At 46.9% G+C, this 27,175-nt stretch overlaps 1 protein-coding gene and 1 long non-coding RNA gene across 7 annotated transcripts in view; one reads left to right on the top strand and one right to left on the bottom strand.

Annotated features, from left to right (window-relative positions):
• Positions 1–26,905, bottom strand: part of LOC311598848 — a 60,829-nt gene extending 33,924 nt beyond the window's left edge. Inside the window, exon 1 of the long non-coding RNA XR_014779683.1 lies at positions 26,543–26,905. This is a non-coding gene — a long non-coding RNA (uncharacterized lncRNA). The remainder of the gene's footprint in view (positions 1–26,542) is intronic.
• CYP19A1 (cytochrome P450 family 19 subfamily A member 1) overlaps positions 1–27,175 on the top strand; it is a 99,829-nt gene that overhangs the window by 39,409 nt on the left and 33,245 nt on the right. The window lies entirely within an intron of this gene.

Genomic DNA, 27,175 nt, shown 5'->3' with positions numbered 1-27,175 from the left:
AGAAGCCACAGCGTGATGCAGAATAGGTCAAGTGCCATGCCATCTAGGGAAAGCATAGGGATGGAGGGAAGAGCTGGGGGCTGGGGGGGGGGCTGGGGGGCGTGGCAGCGGGCAGTGGGATGATAATTGAGAAAGCACAGCTTTCTCCTAAGGTCACTGTTTTACTCTTAGAAGATGGTGATACCCTGCCTCCTTGGCCTTACAGCATTGTCCTCTTCCTGCGGGACCCTTCAAATGTCCCTGACAAAGGATTTGGCATTAGCAAGGTTCCCTGAATAGCTCTGCCCCTGAAAGGGTTTCTGGGTGGCAGAAGGCTGGTGGGGGAGGGCAGGGCAGGGCAGGGCAGGGCAGGGCAGGGCAGGGCAGCTGTGGTGAGCCCAGAGACAGCCATCCACACGTCTCAATTTCTTCTGGTCCTTGCACCAACCAGCTCAGAGATGGTTGGTGGAGACGTGAGGCCTTTGTGGTTCTTGCTTCAGGCTGGGAAAGGTGATTGTACATGTAGGCAGAAGGGATCCTGCAGTGTTCTACAGATCTACGATGGTTTTGGGGATTGGACTTGATCATCAAGCGAAGAGAGAGGCAGAACTTCACCTACGCGCATTCGGTTGCATCCATCTCAGTGGAAGGGTGTCCAGCGCTTTCTGATTGTGGGGACGGCTTCCCCCTTCACCTATCCTTCCTTGCTGAGCTCCACCTATGGAGACTTCCTCTGGCTGCCTGCCAGACGGCTTGGCAAGTCTTGAAGCTCCTGCTCACTGGTTCTTTTCATTTTTGAATAAGAACAATCCTTGTGCAAAACTGGACAAAGAAGTCTTTAGGCTTCCAGTTTCCTAGGATTGGGATTCTTGTGTCTGAGGAGGCAACTCCTCCCTCTTTGTGTTCCTGCCTGGTGTGTGGTGCTATGACACATATGCTACATGTGTGCCGACAACCTGTGAACTTAGCATACACATTGCATGCTGTGTCCCACTCCCCACACAGAGTGCACCAAGCCTCCTTTTATCTGACAACTTTGGGAAGAAGAGGAGTGCTGTAACCCTAAAAGAACCCACTTTAAGCCGTCTGGCACTATCAATCTGGGCTATGACCGGAAATTGCGTAGTTTGGACTTCTCCATGATCTCAAGTCTCAGGTTAGAACCGAAGATAGAACCCAGTTCTCTTGACTCCCAGTCCAGTGCTCTTTCCTCTGTATGATGACAATCGTAACCGCTATGAAAAAGGTAATAGCGCAGACCGCTACCCCAGTTTTAAAGATAAGAAAAACTGGGGGTGAGGTTAAGTGTGAGGCCAATGCTACTTAAAAAAAAATGTATGACAACTATTACAACTGTGAAAGTTGTTGACCAACTCTCCAAAATTAACCATCATTTTTCTTTCTGTTGTGTCTAAGCATATGGCTTGATGTTAAAGTGAGGCCACCAGTGTACCCAAGAGTTCTTCAGCCTGCTAAGTCTCCTGCCTTTTCCTCCCTGGGTGACTAGTGAGCCAAAGAGGAGGGGAAATGGTCCCCACCGTTGTAAAACCTAGTGTCCAAAGTGGTCAGCTGTGTAAGCCGCAGGAGACGAGCGCTTATCTTCGTGTCTAACTTGCAGAGCCAGAGCGGACACTCTGATGACAACGCCGAACACTTGAGCAGCGAGCTCGCTCGGCAGTGTTGAGCTGCAGGGCCACTTTCTGTCCTGACCCCTTTGTGTGGATTTTCCCATGTGAGAAAGCAGAGATTCTTCTGTATTTAGATAAGAGGACCGTACCATGGAGAGACATTTGTTGAGTGTATCTCTAGTGCACTGACGGAAAAGATGCCCCCAGTGGCGGGCCAGAAAGCTGGTGACCTACATACAGCTAGATACGACATGGTCCCTGTCTTAAAACTCACACCCGAATTAAGGCTCGTTTCTAATTAACTTGGGGACCTGACCTGTGTGATTTAAGAGTTCCAGTGTCATAACAAAGTCCTTCGCGAGTAGATTCTAAGAAGTTTATTTTGGAAGACATCTTGAAGGTTGAAAACGGTCACAGATGAGATACTAGGGAGTGAAAATATAGAGCTGGCGTTTAAGAGGTGGGGTGGGAAGGGCCCGGGGAGGGCCTATGAAATAGAACAGGCAACAGCATGGGAGAGAGGGGTGTGTTCGGCGCATACTGGTAATTGTTGGATTTGGTAAAGCAGAGGAATTGCTGCAAGTTTGATGCCAATGTGGTCTACCTAGTGAATTTTAGGCTAGATAGGGCCTAGTGAAATACACCTCAAAAGACGGAAAAAACAAAAAACAAACAAGCAAACAAAAAAACCAAGAACAATGTGGAGGGAGAAGTGGCAAGGTCTCAGAAAGGACTAGGAAGCCTTGCTGTTCTTCTCTTAGCTGAAGGAATTCCCCTGTGGAGGGATAATACAGACACTATGTCTAGTGTGCTGGGTTAGCTCTCCTTGGTGTGTGTGCGTACATACAGTAGCCCAGATAGAGCACACAGTGATAGGACAAGGGAAAGGCAGATAAGATTAGCTCCATGAACAGAGTTGTCTAGGCTCAGCCACGGGAAAGAATGTGAAAGGTTACTTGAGTGAAGATGACCCCTAACCAGCTACATCTCCAGAGAGTCTTCATGACTGCACAGATAACACCTGCCCTCTGTATGTTCCAGCACCTCCCTCCCAGGCTGCATCCAAGCAGGGTAGAATCATCTGGGTTAGGAGAGGATTCTAGAAGGGAGTGGATGACCCTCTCCTGGAGTTTTCCTTGCAGGAAGTTATGGCACTTGGTAACAGAAAACACTGAAGTAAAACTCAAAAAAAAAAAAAAAAGAAAAGAAAAGAAAAGAAAAGAAAAGAAAAAAGGGCCGGGAGCAGTTTGAATTTGGAGATAGAGGACGCAGTATAACATCTGCTGTTGTCGGCTCTAGCTCTTTTTCTTTTGGTGGTTTTTAAATATCACCAGATTGTGTACACCTATTACAAATAAGGAAACTGTTTTCTACTTAACACTAAATTTTTTTTTTTTTTGAGACAAGGTCTCACCATGTAGCCCTGGCTGGCCTGCAAATCGTTACACAGACCCGGCCGGCCTCCAACCTCATAGACTCTTCCTGCCTCTGCTTCCCGAGGGATGGGATCAAATGCGTGCACCATGCTTAGGGCTAAACTTTTGAAATTAAACGTTTGAAGCCAAACTAAGTTCTCAAACTAATCAAGAATTGCACAGCGCCTAACCTCAGACTAATTTCTGAGACAGCAATGGAAAGGGCATAGTGGTTAGGTGGAGGAGAGAGTCCCAAAGGGTATCAGGCAGCATAATCGGCTGTAGGGAGACGTGTGGGGCTTGCTAACCAGTTTGGGCGGAATTGTGGTGGCCTTGTTTATCCAGAAAGTGTAGACTTTGAAAATGTGCTTATCTAAGTAGGAATCCTCCTAACTAAAAAAAAAATCAAGACATCTGGTCTTCTGAGGGTAAAGGAAATGTAAACCAAATTGGAAACCGTAACTTAGATGTGTATGTTCTAGAATTTCAAAGCTATTGTAATGATTTCATGGGGACAACGGGACTGTCTTGGAAAAAGAAGTCCAGTGATAAGGCTTTCCCGGAGCTGGGCTGGTGAGAGGTGCTGTGGGTGTCAGAGAGAGAGAGGGGGGAGGGGGGCAGCATTGCCCTAGGACAGTAGACTGCTGGCCCTGCTCTGTCAGCTAGAGGAACATCAGTGACCCAGAAATGAAGATCGATAACAGTGCACTAGGAACAAACTGAGCTATCCCATTTCTGGGAGATGCTCTCTGGGAAGGCAGAGGTGCTGCATCTTGCAAAGGTAGTTCATCAGACTGAGTACAAGAAAAGGCCACAGATGCCACCCCCCCCCCCCCCCAGAAAGCAACCTGGGTAAATGGGAAGGTAAGAAACCAGATTACTGGCAGGCACCACAGGAGGATAGTAACCGCGGACCATATGGTGTTTCCTAAATGAAAGACCTGTCCTCTACGGAGACCTGTTTTGGATCTTGACTGCCTAAGAGGCCTGGAGATAGTTAGCTTTAGGTGGATGACAGACAGGATTTAGCCCTTTCCTAACTGTGAACTCATTGCAAGGAAGCAGCACATATTTTTTCATATTTAAGATGGGTCTATGTAGGATCAGTTTTCTTAATATATTTTATTACAACGTATTAACCGAGTGTACACAATAGCAAAACCGTAAAGATATCAGTTCTGAGGAGCTATTCTCCTGGCGTAATCGGCAGGATTTCTTCTGCTGGAACCTGGGGTAACCAGAACCTGGAACCTCAGCAGGAGCCGGAGCCCCGGAGACTTCCCTCCAGCGGCTCTCTCTAGGTGTGTCGAAGTGCAGCGAAGTCTCCAAAGAGCCCCGCCACTAGTTTTGGGCTCATTTATATATCTCCTCTCGGCGTCTGTTCGTGGGATCTTTTCAGCTGACAACAATCAAGCTCCTGCACGAGGTGGTCGGTCTGGTAGTGGATTAGCCTCACCTGTTCTCTCACGAGACGGTTCCGATCCCACACTTGGGATCCTAAAAAGCAGGGTTATCTCTCCTTTAGGTCTGCCTCTCTCTATTTCTATCTTACACGGTATTTTTAAAAAAAAAATCATTTGAGAGATTGACGGGTGATAGAATAGCTATTGAGTGGAGGGTGGTGGTGCATATAAAGGCCAAGTCCTGTAGAACGATTGGTTAAAAACTGTGTTTCTAGGAGTCTTTTGGTTCTTCAGAGAATTCTTGAAGCTGCTGTGAGTGTGTTTGTTCGGTAAAGGGGGGGCACCCTGCATAGGAAGGGAAATGCTGGTAGGAGAAGCTTCGATTACCCCATGGCCTACTTTTACCACAGCACCAGAGGGAGTCCCATGAGACGTGTTTAAAAAGGGCTGAGGGGCATGCAGAGGACAAAGTAGTGGGCCCAGCAGCGAGTTTCGCAAGACGTCCGTCTGTGTGGCTAAAATACAAAATCTATTTTTTTTTTTTTGTTTTTTTGTTCTGTAAACTGGTTGCAGTCCCGCTGGAAAGTAAAAATTAAAAAGTTCGAATTGGAGAATTCTGAAAACAAAACAAAGCAAAACAAGACTTGAGAAATACACCTTGAGAAAGCTTCCAGACGGCGGTGCAATGTGAGATAGTTTCTGTTAGCCCTAAGCAGTGCCCATGGCAAAGCTGCCTGCCAGAAAACTCCTATATTGGCTGGAGTTGACCGCCAGGATTATTATTTTCTTACAACAACATTAAATGCCAATTAGACAACCCAATCAAAAATGAGCAAAGGGGGCTGATCAGCTGCTTCATGAGAAGACGTAACCCTGGACAGTACATTCGTCTGAAAGTGCTCAGAATCACTAGCCACCAGGAAAGTGGTAGCTTTCGCCCCAAAGGTGGCGAAAACCCCCCAAACTGACACATCCCAAATGTTGGCGAGAACATGTGGAGCAACCAGGAACCCTTATATTCTGGCAGGGAGGCAGTGCAACTTTGGAAGAGAAATTCAGTTTTTGTTTTCCTAAATAGCTAAACTAGGGAGTTGATTAACATGGATAGCATCCTGATCACGTGACGATGATGGTCTCTATCGTGTGCTACTAGATGAAGTGATGTCTCCGGCCTGTGATTCTGAATCCCTCTTTCAGTGCCTCTCTGTCTTCAGCACTGATTCCACGAGGTCGTTTAGGTGGCTGACTTCTTCAGCCTCTAGGTCTGTAAGCTTTGAGCGTCCTTCTTTGGCAGATTTATATATAGTCTTTGAATGAGCTGTCCAACTTCCGCTTCTTGGAATTTGCTATATTGCAAAGATTTGGGAAGTTGACAGGACTCACCCTCTCAGGTCCCTGTAGTTTTAATGCTTCCATGAATGGGACTAGATCTTTGCCATGGACTTTCCAAAGATCAGACTCTGCCGACTGGAAAGCTCTGATCTCAGCTCCAACTCCGGGAAGCATGGTATCTTCAGAGAATTTTTCACCAACAAAAGATCTGATGGTCAGGTACATTGTCGTTTCCACAGAAGCAGCAACCAATCACTTGTTTGCAACGAAGGCCTTCTCTGACGTGTCTGTTTTGTATTCAAGTTCTAATAATTTTTAAAGGGCATTTTGAAACTCATGAGCAATATGCCATGTTGCGCCTGCTTTGATGTCAGCAGAGTTGTTGATTTTGGTGCTTGGAGCTGTTGCCGAAGGAAATATTATAACATACATGGGTGTTAAACCATGTTATCTCCTGTGCTGTGGCGCATGGTGTTAAATTGTGTTATCTGCTGTACCGTGGCTTGCTGGGGTTTCTTTACCATGTGGTGCTTCTTGGTATGCATTTACCCTCAAGTCTGATAAGGGGACAAAGCACCGTTTCTCCCCACTTGCATCGAGGTCAGGGAACACTGGTAATGAGATATTCCTTCCATGTGCACTAAGATTGATAGCACTGACTGAACAGGATAGGAGCAGCTACAAGGTCCAGTGGAGGAATTGCTATGTGGTCCTTTTTGTCAAGTCTTTGGCCAGAGGGCTTTTGCATTCTTCAGCCTGGTCTTAAATCCCGAGGTAATTGATACTAATTATTAGGGATCAAGCTTAACAAATCACCAGGTGCCCATTAACCTGCTTGCTCCAAGAACTTCAGCTTTCTAAAACTTTAAACTTATGTTAAGTATATGCTTGGCCACAGCTGTTGTCTTCCCTGGAAGTCTCACCTTTCAGCTTGGCTGACCAAGTGAGGGTTTTCTGGGCTCCCCAACAGCCTGTAGCCTTTCCATTCAGCCTGTGCTGAAAAACCTGCACCAGAGGCCATGATTTCTACTACAGTGTCCTAAAAGTATTAGTCTGTCCTCGGTCCCCTTGTCCTTCCCTGGAAAATATGCAGCTTTGTTTACACCTGGGCCTGCAGCTAGGGGAATTACCAGAGAATACGGTACAGACACTATGGCATCTCTCCAATTTTATAGCCTCCACAATCAGTGGAACCCTCAACACTGCCTGGTGTAGTGTGTCATATCACCCCTTGGCCCCAATCTTTCACAATCACGTCCTAGCATTTGACTGCTCCCTACCCCTCCACTGAAAGAGAAAAGACAAGAAAATACAATGCAATCTGCATCCCTCCTCTTGCTAAGGCCAGGCCCTTGACACCCCATCCCTTACCCACCACCACCACAGCCCCCCACCCAGCTCCCCCCGCCTGAGGCCTGTTCCAGTAATGACACACTTTCTAAATCTTAAACGTCTTTCTTACCACTGGTTTCTTTCCTTCAGCACTTACATATACGCGAGGATCTTTTTGCAACAGACTTAAGCCAGCACACCTCCACCAATGAGGTGCGTCTCCCTCCTGCTGCCACTCATTCTGACTCCTCCCAGCTGTAGCTACTTTTCTGAGAGTTAGGTAGGCACTGACTCCTCTTAGCCTCCTTTCTCCATTCAGTTCTGGCTTCCAACTCAGCATATCAAAGAAACTGTTCTTGCTGCATCCCCTCGGAGCATCTTGCTTTAGCCAGTGCAAATGGTCAGCCATCATCTGACCTGCTCTGTGAGCAAAACTCATTTCACTTAATGAGACCCCCCCTTCTAGAAACATGCTTTTTGCTTTCTGGCCTATGACATGATGTGTCACCTGTCCACCCATTCTTGCTTCTAAATTTCAAATCCTTAAGTTCTTAGGAAGCTCTGTTCACATGCTCTGCTTTGGCAGTTTTCTCCAATGGCTATAAGTATCATCTCTATGGTAACTGGGGATAGGTATCTGGCTTAATGGTGGCTAAAATATTACCTTACTTATCAGTTACAGAAATGAATTTAAGTATTTACTTGGATGTTTTTCTGTGAAGTGCCAAGGGCACGCTCTGTGTTTTTTATTCACTATTACTACAATCTGTTTGGTCAACTAAAGAAGTAAGTGACCAGCCTTAATGACTAACTCCTGCGTGGTGGGCCCATGTGTGTTTTCATGGCTTTTGTCTAACCTAGGAGATGTCACTTCTGTATTTTCTGTAGAGTAAGTGATTAAGGTGTTTTTTTGTTTGTTTTAGAAAAGACATTAAAACATTTTCTTTTGCTAGAACTGGGGACATTCTATATTAATGTTAAGAAAACATTACTATCAATTTGTGTGTGTTCTTCAAAGTTCTAAAGAGATGTGCACCAGGGCGAGCTGCAGTTTCAGACTTGTCAGCAGTACCTGTGTGTGTGTGTGTGTGTGTGTGTGTGTGTGTGTGTGTGTGTGTGTGTGTGTTTCATTTCCAGAAGAGAATTGGTGAAGTCTAAGTTCACAGGTCAAATTGGGATTAGAACAGGGGCCAGGTGAGACTTTCCAAGATAAAAGCGGACTTGTGTGTGGGAGTGAGTTGCTGGGCAACAGCAGACGGGCTGGCTCTTTACCTCCTCTCCTCCTCCTCTGGGTCCTACACGATTCTCTCTTCGGAATGACCAGCTCTCCGCCCTTCTCTTATTGGAATGCTGTTCCTTTCTCATATATCTATGAAGGTCTATCTGCCCCAGGGAGACAGCTCTCCCTCACCTCCCAGCATTTGTTCAAGTGGCCAATAAGGATCGCCGTATCATGGATCTGAATATTGATGTTATCAAAGCATTGTGCCTACTGAGGTCACATGGCTCCTTCTACCTGCAAGTGGTGGAAAGACATCCTGTACATCTACAAAGGGACAGTCATCGTTGTTAGTAAACAATAGACACATCCTTGCCCCTCGGTTTTCACACAATTCTGGTGAAGCACGTGTTCACACTTCTTATTGCTTATTGTTCACTTCTCTGTCGTGAGAAAGTTGTGTCAGAAACATAAGCATGTTTATGTCTTACCACAATGTCAGAATTTATTGACTAACGAGAACTTCACAAGCAATGTGCTAGGTCCTATCACTTTCTTTGATAGGTCAAGAAAAACACGTGCTCCCGTGTGTGTGTGTGTGTGTGTGTGTGTGTGTGTGTGTGTGTGTGTGTATGCGCGTGCGTGTTCCTGGAGACACCAGAGGCATCAGATCCCTTGGGGCAGAATTAGAGGTATTTGCTTGCCACCTGATGTGGGTACGTATATCTGAACCTCAGCAAGAAGAGGCTTCTCTCCTAGCCACGGCACCATCTCTCCAGCTGTCTTTTGTTCCAATCTTAATTACTAAAATTAACTCTCAAATCCTAAAATTGCCTTTTATGACAGTAAATACCAAGGTTGTAGAACCACCTACAAAGTGTTTAGAAGGTCACAGCAGAGTTCAAAGATGCCTGGGTGCCCAAAGTTGGGAGACCCATAGAGATGCAAAAGAGTAGGAGTGGGCGGGGCCAAGGCATGTGCGCCAGGGATTAGGTAGGGGGGGAGAGTGCTAAATCGGCCGCCGCCCCGGAGGTCTGCTGTAAGCACCTCTCCTGCTGATGCCGCCTTTGAGTCCTTTCAGAGCTCCTAGAGTGAGGAGCAGTGGAGTCCCAAGAGCCCGCTGGGACCAGAGGAATGCACTACTGGACCAATGCATAGTAGGTAGTCGGGCAGATGACAGTCTGCGTTGGCTGCAATAATATACCGGGGCCTGGCTGAGCTAAGGACCCTGGGGTAGTAAGGAATTCTTTGTCAGACTCTTGACACTCATAGCATCTGGTCAGATGAGGCAGCTGACTGGAACCATGGCCACCGCTTTTGCACGTGGTCTCCTCTTTATAGTGTACGATAGAGGGAGCCACACATTTTGCTCAGGTTGGTGTGTCTCAGGCCTGGTTTTCCTGATCTGGTTTCAGTACACTCATGAGCTCCTACAGTCCTGAGTCGTTTTTTGATAAACTTACAGGGTGGCACCCTTGCCACTTTAGGAATTAGGACCAGTCTATGTCATGTGGGTGGTGCTGGATGGGTGGCATTTTATGTGCCCAACAAGGTTCACAGTCACCCTGCATCCTTGAGACCGACTCGACAGAGCTGCCTATAAGATGGAGTTTGTTAGGCAGAATGCAGCGAGGAAAAGCAGTGCTTTACACACTGCTGTGTATCTCGGGTAGTAGTGCAGAGCCTGACCTCAACCCTGGGTGCTCCTTGGCTTCTTTTGTCCTTGGATTAGAGTAAACGGGCCCAGCTCCAGACTGGCCCGAGCTACTTACTACCCCTGAGCTTCTGAACAGCTTTACATCTTACTGCAGATCAGCTGTTTGCAATTTGCCTCTTCCCAGGCTGTCTGTGTGTTCATGCTGTGGCAATCTGTGTAGCCTTTTAAATGGGACAAGACACTTAGTCACACCAGATGTATACTGTAGCAGATTTAATTCAAATAGGCTCTGGGTTGACCTCAGCAGATTCTCCCCACTTCCAGCCCCACCTTAAAAGCACAGGTTTAGTTCTTTCCTTGACTTGTTGGCAGTTTTTACCCTTAGAGTCCCCAGCCTTGCCTTAGGCTTTAGTGTTCTACTTTGGTACTCTTTTGTAATTTGCAGGCTTCCTTCTTTTGGAGGTAATAGTACCACACAGCCCTTTCTCTTTGTATGCCTTGCCTTGGACTTCAATTTTCCATTGTACTTTAATTCCTGATAATTTTCAGGGTACCTTCTTTCGAAGGTAATAGCACCACACTGTTCTTTCTCTTCATATTTGCTTTCCTCTATTTCCCCTGGGCCTTAGAGCGGAAGTGAGGCTGTCTTCATGTCCCCCCCTACCCGTGCTGGTCCCTCCATCCTGGAATCTTGACATTCTGCCATGCACTTAGTTGGAGCCTGGAGTTCAAAAAGAGTGAGTCAATCAGTAAATCATAAACATGATTCTGGCTATTTATTCCCCCTGACAAAATGCATCACTTGTCTTTGCCCACATTGAAAGTCCTCATCTTTCTCTGCCCACACACCCCGGCCTCCTGTGGATTCTCCCCATCTGCCCGACATTTTCTTCCTGCCTCTAAAGAGCTTTGCAGGCTCCTGTGGCCCTGGCACCTGCACCATCGATTCCTGCTCTGGTTCATTATCAGGCTTACGGCAGCATTGCGTGCGCTCCCCCTCCATGGATACAGAATAGTCCTGTCACTTTTTCTGTCTCTTGGCCCGTTACGGTCCCCCTCTCCTGTCCCAGCGCACTGCTGCTCTCAGAGGAAGCCTTGGAAGGAGCTGCCTCCTTGACAAAGGAGCTGCTTTTCTTGGAATGACAAAGCTGTGTGTCCAGTGTGCCCCTCCAAAATCTCTCCTGAGGTGAGAATGGAGCACAAGATGTCTCTCAAGTTGTTATTACGTCATATTTCCTTGCACTTAGCCAAAAGGAATTATCCATATCCAAGTATTTCTACACATAATGTACTCTGAGAAGCAATAATTGTGCAACAAGCACACTGACTGTTGTTTTGTTTTTAACCAAGAAGGGAAATTTGGGGGCTTTGGTGATGATATTGGTTACTTTTTCTGTTGCTGTGATAAAATATCATGACCAGAAGCAGCTTAAGAAAGTTGCTTCTAATTACAGAGGGTTAGGGTATGGCATGGCAGCAGGAGCAGGGAGCCAGCTGATCACACTGCGGGCACACACTAGTGACATACTTCCTTTAGCAAGGTGCCACCTCATAAAGGTTCTTTTTTGTTGGTTTGTTTTTTCAAGACAGGGTTTCTCTATGTGGCCTTGGCTGTCCTGGAACTTGCTCTGTAGTCCAGGCTGGCCTTGAACTCATGGAGATACGCCTGCCTCTGCCTCCCAAGTGCTGGGATTTAAAGGCGTGCGCCACCACCGCCCGGCTATCCTAAAGGTTCTGTAGCTTCCACAAAGAGTTCCACATGTTATGAGCACCTCATGCAATCAGGTTCGATCAGCACCTGGATTGCATAGGAATAAAGACATGTGGGAACTGAACTATGGCCATTCAACGTCAGCTACATGGTCTGGGAGAAGCTGACGGAAAGCTGAGAGAATGCCAAGGTGTGTGGAGAGGAGGCAGTGACGTAGAGAGTGGGCAGCCCTCACTGAAAGGAAGCAGGGTCCCTGCAGTAGTACCCAGGAACTGTTTGAGGAGCCTCCAGCCCCTTTGAAGAAGGTAGGGCATAAATATGTGCCAGGTGCAGTGCATAAAAAAAAAAAAAAAACAAAAACAAAACAAAAAAAAACCAACCAGGAAAAACAAGCAAAGATAAGATTGTGGTTCCAAGGCTCTGGGTCAGGGTCTTGCTCTGCCACCAAGTCATCACTGGCTGACTTTGCGCAAGGCAACCTGAGAGCATACCTCCCTCCTCAAGCCGGTGTGAGAGTGAATTAGGAACACTGCTTGGGACCGTGGCACAGAGCAAGTGCTTAACGAGCGGCTGCATGTAAGCGCGTGACGTGCCTATGTTTGCCACTGTGTGTATATGTGCCTGCACGAAAGTATTTTGTGATTTCCCCTAAGTGAGGCATAAAATGGAAGTGGTGCCTCTGTTGGCTACCAAGCTGAGAGCTCCAGAGCCTAGGGGCCTCACTAAGAAGAGGCGTCAATGGCTCTGGGATTATGGAAGACAATTAATAGATTCAGTGTCCAGAGTAGGGCCTTCTCACCTTCACAAAATGACCACCATGCCATAGAGTAAACTGTGGTTTAGGGTATGGGATGTAGCTGTGATGACTCAGCGGATGGCAGCCATTATCGCCACCACCCAAGGTGATAACCACCCCAGCAATGACGCCTGTCAGTAACAACCCAGTGACAATAAATTGTCTGAACTGGGGCACTTGCGATCTAAAGAAGTGTTAATGGCAATGCCAATTATTTTCTTGGGTAGAGCATCCACGCTTGCCTATCCACTGCTCACCCATCATTTGATCTCTTTCCCCGCCCCCCCCCCCCAACATTCAGACCTTATTGGCATTTTCCCCCATCTCAATACGTTTGTCTTTTGAAGGGTACTATTTTATGCATGTCAGCTGTCCCTTCCTGGAGAGGAAATGTTCTAGCCACTGTACTTGGAGAGGGAACATGTTAGCCGCTGCGCTTGGTGCATCATGAGGATGAGTGTTAAAAATCCTCATCTGCTGAGAGATGCCAGTGGTGCTCCATTATATGTGGATGGGATCAGGAACATTGGTAACTCACCCAACAAAGTCTGTTAGGTAAAACAAAGTTTACAGGTCTGTTAAGTGGTATATATTTTTTAATTTATTGTGTGTTTATTTTAAGCATCAAGTTCTTTATAGATCTGTATTGGATCAGGATGCCTAGAGATGAGCCCAGAATAACTTGTGTTAGGTTCTTTTTCCCACCCTTACGCTGTTGTGCGCATGGGGCTGGTACCAGTGTTATCTTTCTCCCAGGTGAATACCAAGTGTCAAACCCTCAGGTTAGAGGAAGTGACAAATTACCATTATTTTGCCCTATAGTTTCAACAGAAACGACAGCTTCATAAATGCATGAAACTAAGCTTGGGTGTGGTTACCCATTCCTGTAATCCTGGTACTTGGGGAGTGGGAGAGAGAGGAGTGGGAGAGAAGGCAGGTGGGGATCAGGAACTCAAGGTCACCCTCAGCTACATAGCAAGCTTGGGACAATCCCAAGGTACACACAACCCTGTCTTTAAAAAAAAAAACAATAAAGTAAAACAAAAGGTTATTAAAATGGCCCGGTTCTTGTTTCACTGAAACTAGACTCTTAAGCCAGCTGCTGATTTTATTCATTTTTGCCCAGGGCAGAGGACAGATGGGGAACAGGTTTTCAAAGAGCCAGTAACTGGTTTATTTGATAGGTTATTTATTGATAACGTGTGCAGAAACACCCTCTTTAGGAACCTTCACTTTGACTCTGTCTTGGGGTTTGCTGGGGGGCTAACATGTGTCTGGTGTTTTGTGGACAAAGCTAGGGCTCTCATGGAGCTGGGTGGTGATGGTGTACACTTACTTAGCCGAATTGTTTGGGCACCTTTATCATTGTGGGAGCCATAATTTTTAGCATGATAGTTTTCATAATACTAGATCCAACTGCATCCTGTAGCACAGGAGCAAGTGTGAGAAAGAGAGCTGTTTGGCAACTACATTCATCACTCACTCATCCTTAGAGGGCTTGTCATGTGCTTTCACAGCAGTGGATGGTGCCCCCGAAATGATGGTTAGCATTTCCTTTTGCTGCTTCATGTTGAACCAATGAAGTCTGAACCCCAAGAAACAAAACAAAACAACAACAAAAAAATCCAAAACAGTTTGAGCCAGAAGTCGCCCCTATTCCTAAATCACCAAGAGTCTCTTTTTCATAATGATTTTTTAAAAAATGTGTATGTTTTGCCTGCATCTCTGTATGTACCTGGTACCCATGGGGGCCAGAAAAGGATGTTGAGTCCCTAGAACTGGAGTTTCAGGTGGTTGTGAGCTATCACGTGACAGCTGGGCATCGAACCTGGGTCCTCTGCAAGAGCAGCTAGTATTCTTAACCACTGAGCAGCCTCCCCCAGGCGCTCAAGCAAAAAAAACCTTTAAGACTGACAATACCTTCTCTGTAGATTTTGGCATCAGTAGCCAGCAAGCTTCAACTTTGGTCTCAACTAGATTCAGATAATGGAGGTAGTTTCCCTTCCAGGGCATCAGTGAGCGGCCGAACTTGGACCCAGTTCTGAGTAGCAGAACAGCAGAAAGCCTCCTGTTCCTATTCAAGTTACCTTTGCTGTGTTTTTGTTTTGTCTTTTTTACAGTCTCCTTTTCCCATATCATACATCTAAGTGAAAAATTCAGGCACCCCTCCATACAGGAGGCTACCTTTTCTTTACCCTCAAGGCCACAGATTCATGAGAGAATTTACTGCCCAGATAACACAGGGGGACACTTGGGACAAGTGGGATATGCTCTAACTGTAACAATTTTGGAATGAGACATGAGAACGAGAAAGTAGCCTCCTTAGCCAACAAACAGGTCCCCTTTACACTCTGTTCTCTCTCCATGGCTTTAAGCTACCTATTTGTCACTTCCCTCTGGCACATACTCACCTTAAAGACTCTACCTAAGGCTTGTAGCTTCTGTGAGAGCATGACACCTGACTCAGAAGGCTCCAAAGTGGATGAATGGATGGTTTGGGGCCTGGGCGGGGGCAGGGGGAGAGGATGTCTGGACCTACTGGGAATCCCTGGGCTGCTTGCCTGGGGTTGTTGGTGCTATCCTCCAGGGAACACATTTTGCCTGCAGAGAAACTGGTCAAAGTGCTAAAGTGACATGGCATGGAGCAACTTGGGCAGAGAATTACTCTCCACAACGCTATCCAGTATCCAATGTCACAAACCCATAACAATACTGGTTATGTCTGTCTAATAAGTTCCCTTAGTCTCTTTGCATGCTTATCCTGTGTTCTAGCTGAGCTTCTCTGTTGCTATGATAAAACACAGACCCTGAGCAACTTGGCCGATTTGGCTTAACACTCACTCCACAGTCCATCTTACCAAGGAACTCGAGGCAGGGATGGAGGCAGAAACTTAAAAATTAAATTTTAATTTTTAAACAAACCAGTAGGTTGGGCCCTCCCACATCAATCATCAATGAAGAGAATGTCCCGCAGACGTGTCCACAGGCCAATCCGATGCAATTATTCTTCAACTGAGATTCCAGATTCCCAAGTGACTCTAGTTTGTGCTAATTTACAAAAACTAACCAGCATGTCCTGTTTTGTAGAACTTTTGCTACTTTTAGTGTTACTTTTAGTGAAATTCTCGTGTCTGGCCAAAATCTCTACTGAATCTGTTCTTGTGGAGACTGTGTGTGTGTTTGTGTGTCTGCTTTTGGCTCCTATTCCCAGCTGGCTCGCTAACCTTCCTGACTGGTCATGCTTGCTGGTTTGGGCCTATAAAGCTGTGGGTCCCCCCCACCCCCCACCCAGTGTTGATCTTTGAAGACTCTTTATATTTTCCGTATCTGACAATAGACCCTCACTCAGAACAGGATCAGAGTACCTCAGGTTTTATTTTAATGTTCTCACCAAAGCCACTTTGTAATTGCTGTTGAATCTGTTGCACTGAAAACTTAATATCCTCAGGGATTTTTTTTTTTAGCGCCATTTTGGTTAACTAATATGTGCCAGCCTTCTCACACCAAATCTCTGGAATTGTTAGATTGACATATGTGGGTGTGAGTGAGTGTGTGTGAGTGTGTGTGAGTGTGTGTGAGTGTGAGTGGGTGTGTGTGGGTGTGTGTGAGTGAGTGTGTGTGAGTGTGTGTGAGTGTGTGTGTGTATCTGTGTGTGCTTAAAACATAAGTGATCTATAAAAGAAGACTCTTCCTTGGGGCATAAATTCTGGAAGCATAAACATAGATGGGACAAATCTGATAAGTGAAATAGATCAACATGATACACAGGAGAACGCGGGATGAAAGTGGGGGGGGGACAGAAACCAAACAGGAAATAGTGGCTTTATGGCACTTGGAGGGCACTTGGAGCTAACTTACAGGTTGGAAAACTGACTTAGAGAACTGTGGGCTCTCTATGGAGGGTACAGTACACAGGGCACACCAAAGCCCTGAAGTCTAATGAGTATATTCCGACGAGTGCTGTCCACTGCCCTTTCTACAGTCTTCCAGAAGAGACTAGAATACTCACTGAAGATCATCTGTCATCTCTTACTTCCCTACAGAATGGGCAAGCAGAAGCAGCCGACGGAAATTCCTGGCACAAAATGATGACATAAGACTCACCACACAGTTGAGCAAAGAGAGTTCTGGGCTGAGGGGATGTTCACTAATCGCTCAGCTTAAGACCACAGAACTCTTGGCTCCAACATTAGAGGCGCTATGTAAAATATGAGCAGGGGGTGTACCACTAGTGTCTCAGTCTTAACTGGCAAAAAGGAAATCAAATAAAAATATTGTACAAAGAGAAATATGCAGAATGCAAGTGTGAAATACTTGGTGGGCGTTCCAGAAAGAAAGAGAAGTAGGGCAGAGAAGGTGGCACCATTGAAAAGAACTATTTCCCAGCATTGGGAAGAACTGTGATTCCAGAGACCTCAGCTGGCCCATTCTTCACTTGGTGATGAGACAGTTGCTTTAGTAAGTGGTCTCTTGGAACCAGTAGACAGGGTGGATGATCCAGCTCAGGCTTTACTGATGAGACATAAGCTAAATTATGCAGAAATTAAAAAAAAAAACAAACAAAATTTTGTACGGTTCACATAGAGCCCTGGGAATCAGCCTGGGGATGCAGCTTAGTGAGGGAGCTTGCTTAGCATGACTGAGGCCTCATGTTTGCTCCCTGGCACCGTCAAAAAAAATGTTGAAAACATGACCCCCAAAATAAAGTGTGGGTGCTGGGCATGGTGGCTCACCCCTGTAATCCCAGCACTCTGGGGGGCAGAGGCAGGCAGATCTCTGTGAGTTCCAGGCTAGCTGGTCTACAAAGTGAGTCCAGGATAGCCAAAGCTACACAGAGAAACTCTGTCTCAAAATATTGTTGTGATGATGATGATGATGATGATGATGATGATGATGGTAAGCATAGGTGAAGGGGAGCACTGTAGGAAAACATCAATGATTTCCAAATTGTTCTGGAATAACTATGTTCACGTTACTCCAATGTTTCCTGAATATCTTCAGTACACCAATGACAAGAGGACCATGGAATCATAGGGTTGTAGGGAACTTGGAGGCTGCCATATTCTTCAGGGCCTTCTGGGTTCCCAAGTGAGGCATGGTGACATGGTGACATGGTCTCAAAATTCATATCTCCGTAGTGGCCCCTAAGGACACAGCACCAGCACAGAGATTCTGTTCTTTCTGGCCATTCCCAGGACTGTTAATTATCAGTTCTCTCCTTGAAGACTGAGGATTAATATTAGTCTTAAAAATCTTTTTCAGAGTTATATGTATAAGTGTTTTGCCTGCATGTATATCTGTGCATCATGTGTGCGCCTGTTGCCCAAGGAAGTTCTCAAAGGGCTTTGGATGCCTGGAACTGGAGTTGTGGCGGGTCGTGAGTCACCATGTGGGCACTGGGAACTGAACCCCAGTCCTCTGCAAGAGAGGCTTTTAACCACTGAGACCTCCTAACGTTAGCCTTTATGGACCTCTTCCTTTGTGCTGGGCACTCTGGTAAGGTTTTATCCAGTTTCCTCCTCAAGGCAACTGTATCAGGAGACACCACGTTGCCCTGGTTGTTCTATTCTGATGGAGAAGTGGGGGCAAAGCACAAGATAGAGGAGGTACTGGAACACACACGAAGGTTAGTGGTGAGTGTGAGTTTTCTGTCAGTTCTCTTCCCATTCTCTCAACTGCACCTGCCTCTCCCGCAATTTGGCAACTTGCAAAACTAATACCCTGGTGACAAGGCCACACCCCACATTTGCAGTGATTTGATTTTCTCCTCTCTGTTCACACTTGCTTATTCCATCCCAGAGGGTACTTAGGCAACGAGACTTTTATAGTATTTGTAGAGGTGGTATTGGCTTGGCTAAACTAAGTTCATTCCTTGAGGGCATAGCTTTTCTGCATGCTTAAGAGTCTAAACTAATGACTAGGATGCAGTAGATTAGTTTTTTAAGTGAAGACAGTAGTCTGAACAAACATGGGCATTCAATGAGCTGGGTTCTTCTGTAGGATTAAAAAAAAGGACCCTGATCTTTGACATCCTCAGGGGTTCATGTGTCCTTGAGGCAGTAAGAGACTGTGATAGGTCAGGGGGTCACAGGTGGGGTCTTGGAGTTTCAGACATGCCCCTTACTCTCTCCTTAAGTCATTTTACTGGCCCCATTGGGGCCAAATAGTCTGGTACTTTGCCAGGCTTTCATCTGAAGATTTGGGATCCAGTTAAAAGCAATCTCCAAGGAAATGTCACAAATTGGAAGCAATGAGAAGTGGCTTGGATCTGCAAAGGGGCCTCTAGGACACTGGATATTTGAGGCTGGAAAAAGAAAAAAAGGAACCACGGTGAAGTTCACTGGAGGTTGGTTGATGGGCAACAGGGATTTCATAAACATAGCATTGGGTTTGAGCATTGCGTGTTGATTCCTGGCTGTGTTTCTCCAGGGAGCCTTCATTAGAAGATAAGAACGGGCTGGGGGCTTGAATGAGACTGAAGAGAGTTGCAGATGGCGCCCAAGGCTTCATAACCCCAGCCTTCATCACTTTCAACTTCAGCTCTGGTTACCTGGTCCTTCAGGCACCACTGTCTGCTATAAAGTGTAGCTCGGAAGGAACAGAGGAGCTGTAATGCAGAGGGCCAAGGCATGGGGGAGGAACGAAGAAGCTGGAGAGTCAGGACAAGGTTAAGGATGCTGGGGCCTCAGAACCGTGAGCAGTCGTTGTATGGTCCAACCCCCATTGTTAACAGATAAGAAAATGGAGGTCCAGGGAGGTTAAGTAACCCCAACACTTTGGGGGTCATTCAGTAGTTCCCTTGCCAGAGAGTGGCCCTGCTCTAGGACATCTCTGTGGCCTCACAGTTTGTTCACTAAACAACAGATAAGCTCGCAAGGGGAGACCAGTAATGCTGCTGCTATCTGGCTGTTTGGGTGGTGGCTATAGGCCGCTGTGCTGCTGAAACCTGGCATGTGTAAGCACAGATAGGGCCATGAAAACATTCTCCTGGGGATATGTGAATGTATCAGAGGGTGTTTTGTTTTTGGACATCCAACCTAAAAAGCTTAAGATGCTAACCATTAATTCATTCACTTAGTGTTACTGAGCATCTGTGGCAGCCTCTGCGGAGGCCAAGGACAGAAGTAAGGTCTCACCAGGGAAGGAGGGGCTGAGCCATGAGCATGAGGGTAACTGGCTAGTTGAAGAGTGGGGGTGGGGTGCCTTAAAAGAGCCACTCACACGCAGGTCTAAGAGTAGAAGCAAGGCTGCTGGACTTCAGGGTGATAAATCTTGGCTACCGAGGCTCAGGTGTGAGTGTGGATCCTGCCATAGAAACAGATTCGGTGGTTTCGGGACCATCCTAAGAATTGTGTGCTCTTTTGGGGGAACTTCTACTAATGCTGCTAAAATCACATAGTTTCAGTTGCCATCGAGACTTTAAAGAATAAGGGGTGACCACCAACAGCACACGTATGTGCCTCTCAAGGTTTCTTCCCTGAGGTCATCACCGTGCAGTGGAGAATTCCCTTTCTTCCCTCGCCAGGGATTAAGCCACTGGGAAGCGAGTGAGCTCACGGCGCTGGCTAGCCACCCGAGTTGAGCTCAGGTCTTCTGACCCAAAACCCTTGTAGTTTGATGCTGTCACTTGTGTCCATTTCTCCTTTCAGGTTAAAAACCAAAATTTGAAAATGTCTGATGAGGCAGGCAATATAAAAGTGATAGAAAACTATATATATAATGAGACACACACACACTTTGGTGTCAGACAACCCCAGTTAGGCCTCTGATCCACAAATAATTACCAGCCTTGTCATGCAGTTTGAAATGCCTTTAACAAGATCCAAAAGGCCCATAGGTCGATCACTGCTGGCTGCCCTGGGCAATAACACTAGCTGCACTACGCTGGGAAGACAGTGGACCGTATACTGAGAACCGAGGCACCCCCTGGGCACAGATGAAGCCGGGGCAAAAGGATGTACTCACCTTGGGCCGGCTGGAGGTGGACAGGTGAGCTGTTAGGAAAGCAGGACATCCGTGAACACTCATCTCTTGTGCTCGGCACTGGGTCTCAAAGATGAGTGAGAAAGCTCCAGTGACAGCCAATGGCAAGGCGAGCTTCCTGAAATGTGGGTGGGGCGTGCATCGAGTGCCTTTCATGTACTGTCAAGACTTCCTGTGCGAGGTTTTCCCAGTGTTCTAGTTCCCCTTACAACCCCCCCACCCTCCCACCCCTGCCCCAGGTGTGTCTAAATAGGAACTTCACTGGAAATACTGGGTAAGTTAGACGCTTGCCCTAAAGTTGGCTTAGGACAACCACAGGTCGATCTGAATTTTGAATTTCCCTTGTGGATTCTTACTTTCTCTCTCCCACTATAAAACAAGAAACTCCTTATTAGAACTTTGCTAAGAAGGATGGCCAGGGTGCCAGTGTCAGATGATAGAAAGCGGGTGGTAGGATGTGGCCATAGGTACACTATTTCTGCTTTTAAATGACCATGAGTGAGGGATCTTATTCCGCCGAGTCCCGTATGGCTGATTCAGGTCTCAAGGGAAATACTATACCCCAGCACTCCCCATCTCTGATAGCCCTGTGGTTCTTTGCTGTAGAAGGTCTTGGGCAGCTAAGCCTGTGTCTCTAGAGCTGCCAAAACGACCTGGCCCTGAAACTTTTTGGCTTGTCTTACCACCTTTATCTCTAGAAACAGAACTGGATGTAACACCTTGCTCCTTTTTTTTTTTCCTTTAAAAAGTTAATTTCACACATATATGCAATGTACATTTAATATAATACACATTGGTCTTTTATCCCCCTCCCTCTCCAGGCAAGCCCCTTAAAGTTGTGTGTGTGCATGCGTGCATGCACGCGCGAGCATGTGCTCCTGTCCGAGTCCATCCCACTTCATTGATTAGAGTTGCTTGCATGAACATAGGTGTGTGTGTGTGGGGGGGGTCTATTTACTTGAGCAAGGGTAACTACTAACAATGGCCACATCACTGAGAATATACCTCCTCCCCAGCAACCACTAACTATTTAAATACCTTGCTCCTGTGTGTGGGGGGGGGGGGGCGGGACGGGGGAGGGGAGAGAGACCTTCTGAGACTTTTTATATGAAACCCTCCCAGGCAAAAGGAAGAGTATCCCAGGACCCATTTTGGAGAGTAAAGGGAGAGATTTGTAACAGGAGATAGTTCTGGGAAAAGAGGAAGTGACTCAGGAGGAGGGGAAGCCCTGAAAGAGCAGAGAGAGGCAAAGGTGAAGGATGGGGAGGAAGGGGGAAGGAAAGGAGCCCTGCAGGTAGGGCGCTTATAGGTCAGCGAGGAATCGGACTGTGCGCAGAGATCACTGCTGAGGCCAGAAGAGATTGGGAACCCTTGCAGGCAAGTACCAGCAAGGAGGATTTAATAAAGCAAGAGTAAACTGAAACCGGTGTAAGTAAAACTGAACCCGAAAACAACCCGGCCTTAAGTCTGCAAGACAAAGTGAAGGAGCCATCAGGAGAGAAAGGCCCGCGGGTTAGCACGGGGAGTGGAGATGTGGACAGCGTTTGACATACAGTGTGGCGAGGGAGTCCCTTCGGCAGGACACAACCACACAACAGACCTGGCGTGAAAGAGGTTTAGGGAAGGCAGGCGAGTGGGCATACACACAGAAGCCTGCGGAGAACAAGAGGGAACTGAGGACAGAGCTGGGGTGGAGGGCGGGTCCTTACACACCTGGTGCACCTGGAGGTGGCAGGGGACGACAAAAGTAATTGCTAAGTGCTTGGGGGCAGGCCAGTGGACAGTACAGTGCAGACTCAGGCCAGGAGTGTGCACGTGGCCAGCATGTCTGAAGGCCTGGATGTGGTTCAGAGGTGGGGTATAGTTGTGAGGGAGAGAGGCGCAAATTCCCGTCTCTCGCAAGAACTCACATCCTAGCAGGAGAGGAAACAGAAGGGAAGATACAACTTTTAATCAGTTAACACTCCATTTCACTTTAAAGAGGTCTGAGCCGTTTTGTAGTAAAACATCCCATCTGAAGGCTAAGTATAAATAAATGGTTTTTTTTTATTATTCTCAACATCTCTGCAGAGCTGATCTTGGCGAGGGTCAATTTACCTTCTATCAGCCAAGCATGACTAAACAAATTTGGGAAAAGACACCAGCAGTTAGGCCCGGTAATGTGGTTCCTTGAAGGCTGTGACATTCGACTCATGCTGAGCATGAGGGAAGACTGCAAGTAGACTGGGACGGGCACTGGGCATATGCAAAGAGATTTAGTTCAGCACTGTACCAGGTAGTTTCAGAGGAAGGCTGTGCTACTCCATTCTGAGTGGCTCCTGGTCCATCCCCCTCAATATGCCTGTCACCTGCTCAGCCCTTGAAGTCACTGGAACTTGGAGCTACTCAGAGAAGATTGAGAGCCCCCCTGCCCAGGAATTCTGATTCTGCCCCCCCCAACACATACAGGAACTCTTTTTTTTAAAATTTATTTTATTAATTTATTCATATTACATCTCAATGGTTATCCCCTTCCTTGTATCCTCCCATTCCTCCCTCCCTCCCATTTTCCCCTTACTCCCTTCCCCTATGTCTGTGAGTGAGGAGGACTTCCTCCCCCTGTATATGCTCATAGGGTATCGAATCTCTTCTTGGTAGCCTGCTATCCTTCCTCTGAGTGCCACCAAGCCTCCCCATTCAGGGGATGTGGTCAAATATGAGGCACCAGAGTACGTGTGAAAGTCATACCCCACTCTCCACTCAACTGAGGAGAACGTCCTATCCATTGACTAGATCTGGGTAGGGGTTCGAAGTTTACAGCCTGTATTGTCCTTGGCTGGTGCCATAGTTTGAGCGGGACCCCTAGGCCCAAATCTGCCTATCATAATGTTCTTCTTGTAGGTTTCTAGGACCCTCTGGATCCTTCAACTTTGCCATTCTCCCATGCTTCTCTCACATAGAGTCTCAACAGGATGTCCTCCCCTCTGTCCCAGTTTCCTGGTTAGTGAAGACTTTCATGGGACATGCCCCTTGGGCAAATATGCAGATATAAACGAGTAGATACCATTTGAGTCTTTCTGCTTCTGGGTTAACTCACTCATTATGATCATTTCTAGTTCAATCCATTTGGCCACAAATTCCGGGAATTCCTTGTTTTTAATAGCTGAGTAGTATTCCATAGTGTAAATGTACCACATTTTCTTTATCCATTCTTCTACTGAGGGACACTTAGTCTGTTTCCACGATCTGGCTATTATGAATAAGGCTGCTATGAACATGGTTGAGCAAATTTTCTTGTTGTGTGCTGGAGCATCTTCTGGGTATATTCCAAGGAGTGGTATAGCTGGGTCTTGTGGAAGCCCTATTCCCAGTTTTCTGAGATAGCACCAGATAGATTTCCAAAGTGGCTGTACTAGTTTGCATTCCCACCAGCAATGAAGGAGTGTTCCTCTCTCTCTACATCCTCGCCAGCATGTGGTGTCACTTGAATTTTTGATCTTAGCCATTCTGATGGGTGTAAAATGGAATCTCAGAGTTGTTTTGATTTGCATTTCCCTGATGACTAAGGAGGTTGAGCATTTCTTTAAGTGTTTCTCAGCCATTTGATATTCCTCTGTTGAGAATTCTCTGTTTAGTTCTAAGCCCCATTTCTCAATTGGGCATCAGAAAAGGGGGTTCACATCCCTTTGGGTAGGGTGTCTGTCCCCGGGGACACAGGCCCACGAGGGGCACTGTAGAGAACGCCTGGTTCACACTGACCTGGTCTCCCTTTCCCAGGATACTGGCAACGATCCCAGCCAGACCCTCAAGCCTTGCAGGACCTGAGGAAGAGCAGCACTGCCAGCCCAAGGGTGCCCCGTGCACTGGGTAGGGTGAGGTGGGGTAATTCTATGACTAATGCCTGCTGATGAATAAATATCAAATCTGAAAAGTTGCTTTTCTGGAGCTGTCAGAGCCGGTGTACGCTTCTTCAACCATTAGACATTTCTGTACTGATAGAAAGCAAAATACGGGCCAGAAGGCCAAGGAAATAAAGGAAAATACCTTTATTAAGGGATGGCATTTTGGAGAAATATCTTGTTGACTGGACATGGGGAGGCTGTGATAGGCATATATAGGCTAAAAAGAATAGGAAGTGGGTGTGTGTGAAAGACACTAAGATTTTGAAGCTAAAACAAGAGGTTTTGAGAGGCTTGGTGTGTTTGTGTTCAACATAACCACGGAGTCGCAGCAAGGCATCTAAATAGCTGTGTGTACAAGGCGGGCGGGGTGGGGGTGGGGCTTCAGAGGTGGAGGTGGAGGTGGACAGGAACAAGGAGGGAACAGAGGGGGTACTCGCAGAGAGGCGAAAGCTGCAGCTCCAGGAAGCGACACCCACACCTACACTATATACCTACATATTAGAGTGAGTCTCGCAGTGGGAAGCATGGGGGACAAACACACAGCCTGGAGAATGCTCTCCAGGAGCTCTTGGAGGCCCTGAAGAACAAGTGACAGAGTGACAGAAGAAAGGAGAAGGCTTGTTGCAAGTCACAGACCAGATGGACGGAGGACCGGCACATGAGCTCAGTGCCACAGAGCAAGGTCAAGAAGAGGCAGGCAGGGTTGGGTGGGGGGTGGGGTGGGGTGGGGTGAGGGTGGGGAGGGGCTGACGACTAATACTGTTTTTCCCCAGAGGACCTAAGTTTGCATCCCTGCTCACACGTTGGGCAGTTCAGAAGTGCCTGGGCCTCTAGCTCCAGGGAGATCTAATGTCCTCTGCCAGCCTCCAAGGACTGCTACACCTACACTATACCTACATACACATCACTAAAACAAAACAAAACAAAAAAACAGATCTGGGGCATTAGGAAGGTCATGTGCTATTTCTAAGAGGCAGGTCAACGGTGTGGTAAGACAGAAACCGCAAAAAGTGTCAAAAGAGAAGCAACAGGCAGAGATTATTTGTTAGGAAGAAAAAGAAGCTAGAAAGTCAGGAAGCAAGGAAGGGTTGGAGGTGAAAAAAAAAAGCGGGGGGGGGGGGCAAGAAGAAGCTGGGATTGTGGAAATGATGAACAGGAGTTGCAGGAAGTAGAAGGAGCAAAAAAATGGTAGTTGGGGTAGAGAGTGGACTTCCAAGTCCCCTGGGATGGTGGTGTTCAGCTTCCAGCTCCACGGCTCTTTCCGACACAAACCTCACCTCCCAGCACTCAGGGCCTGGAAGTCAGAGGAATGTGAACTCAAGCGCAGCATGGGCTAGACAGAGAAACATTGGCTCAAAAAATAAGTAAATAAATAAATAAAAATTTAAACAAATAAAGGTATAGCACTGAGTACATTCTATAAGGTCATTGTGACTATGATACCAGAGTGTCCATACACCAATTGATGGAATATCCCGGAAGAGAGATTGGCCATTTCTTTAGTCACTGGTCATATCCGGGGACCAGTGACACTATGTCTACACTATTTACTCCTTTTGTAAAACTAGGAGGGAAATATATATTCTTAAAATTTATTCTTTTTAATGGCTCAAGCCTTTGTACATCTGTCATCTCCTTGTTCATCACGGGCGCTGACAGTCTACTTCCACTGGTCTGCAGCTTCTCCTTGGGCCCCTTCTCCCTTGCATTTTATTTGTTTTCTTTCTTTCTTTCTTTCTTTCTTTCTTTCTTTCTTTCTTTCTTTCTGAGACAGGGTTTCTCTGTGTAGCCTTGGTTGTCTTGGACTCGCTTTATAGACCAAGCTGGCCTCAAACTCACAGCGATCCGCCAGCTTCTGCCTCCCGAGTGCTGGAATTAAAGACGTGCGCCACCACTGCCTGGCTCTCTTGCGTTTTCTATAAACCTGTTTTTTCTCTTCATGCTTTTCCCTCTTCTCTTATTGATTTTTGGTGTTCTTTCACATCATTCCCAATCTGAATGGCTTCCGCAAACACTGCTTTCCACAGCCCGGGGGTAATTTCCAACACAGCAGTGCTCAGAGCTGCCCCAAGTTACTAGACATTATAGCACATGTCTGCACAGTTCCAGGAACTCCAACTCTGAATGACAGCGAGCGTCCCACACCTGAGAACTGCTGCCGCCTCAGAGAATGGCACCACCATGCCTTCCTGTAGAAATTTCCAGCCTGGAGGCTGAGGAGTGGTGCTCAACACTCTTGTTGACCTTGTATCAATGAATTTAAATCAAGACCCACTTATATTACTTCAAATCCCAAATGTCTCTTGACCCATCTACCTGTCAGTGTCGACCTCCTGAGGCCACAGCTCTCTCCCACCCCTCTCCTGTCTACAAAAATGTGGAAGACAACCAGCTTGTCTCTTTTCAACTTTTCAACACCCACTATCTCTATGATACTCTTTCTAGTACAGCCAGAGTGGTTTAAAACTTCTGAAAATGTGATCTTAGTTGATTTTTCTATTATTGCCCTTTGATGTACAAGACAATCCTTCAAGCCAAACTGCTTGGCTCCTCATGCTGAGCTGAGCTCCCTTGCAAAGATCATCGCAGCCAGGCCTGTTCACTTGACATTTCCTCATAGGGAGGGAGTGGGGGGGGGGCTTGGGGGGAGTGGGGGCGGTAAGGGGGGATGGACCAATCGCTTCATTGAGCCATACCTTCTAACCAGTCCAATGCAGTTCTGCCTTAATTGCACCTAAAGTGGAGGGGCTGGAGTATGTCAAGTGGGATGGACTAGGGAGGGCTTTCATTTATGTGTCTGGGGCTGAGGAGTCAAGAGCCATGCGTGCTGCAGACCCTT

This window comes from Acomys minous (genome assembly GCF_964271855.1).
Source record: "Acomys minous genome assembly, chromosome: 5".
Classification (NCBI taxonomy): domain Eukaryota; kingdom Metazoa; phylum Chordata; class Mammalia; order Rodentia; family Muridae; genus Acomys; species Acomys minous.
The sequence above is the reverse complement of the archived record's forward strand: the minus strand, read 5'-3'. Positions and strand labels throughout refer to the sequence as shown.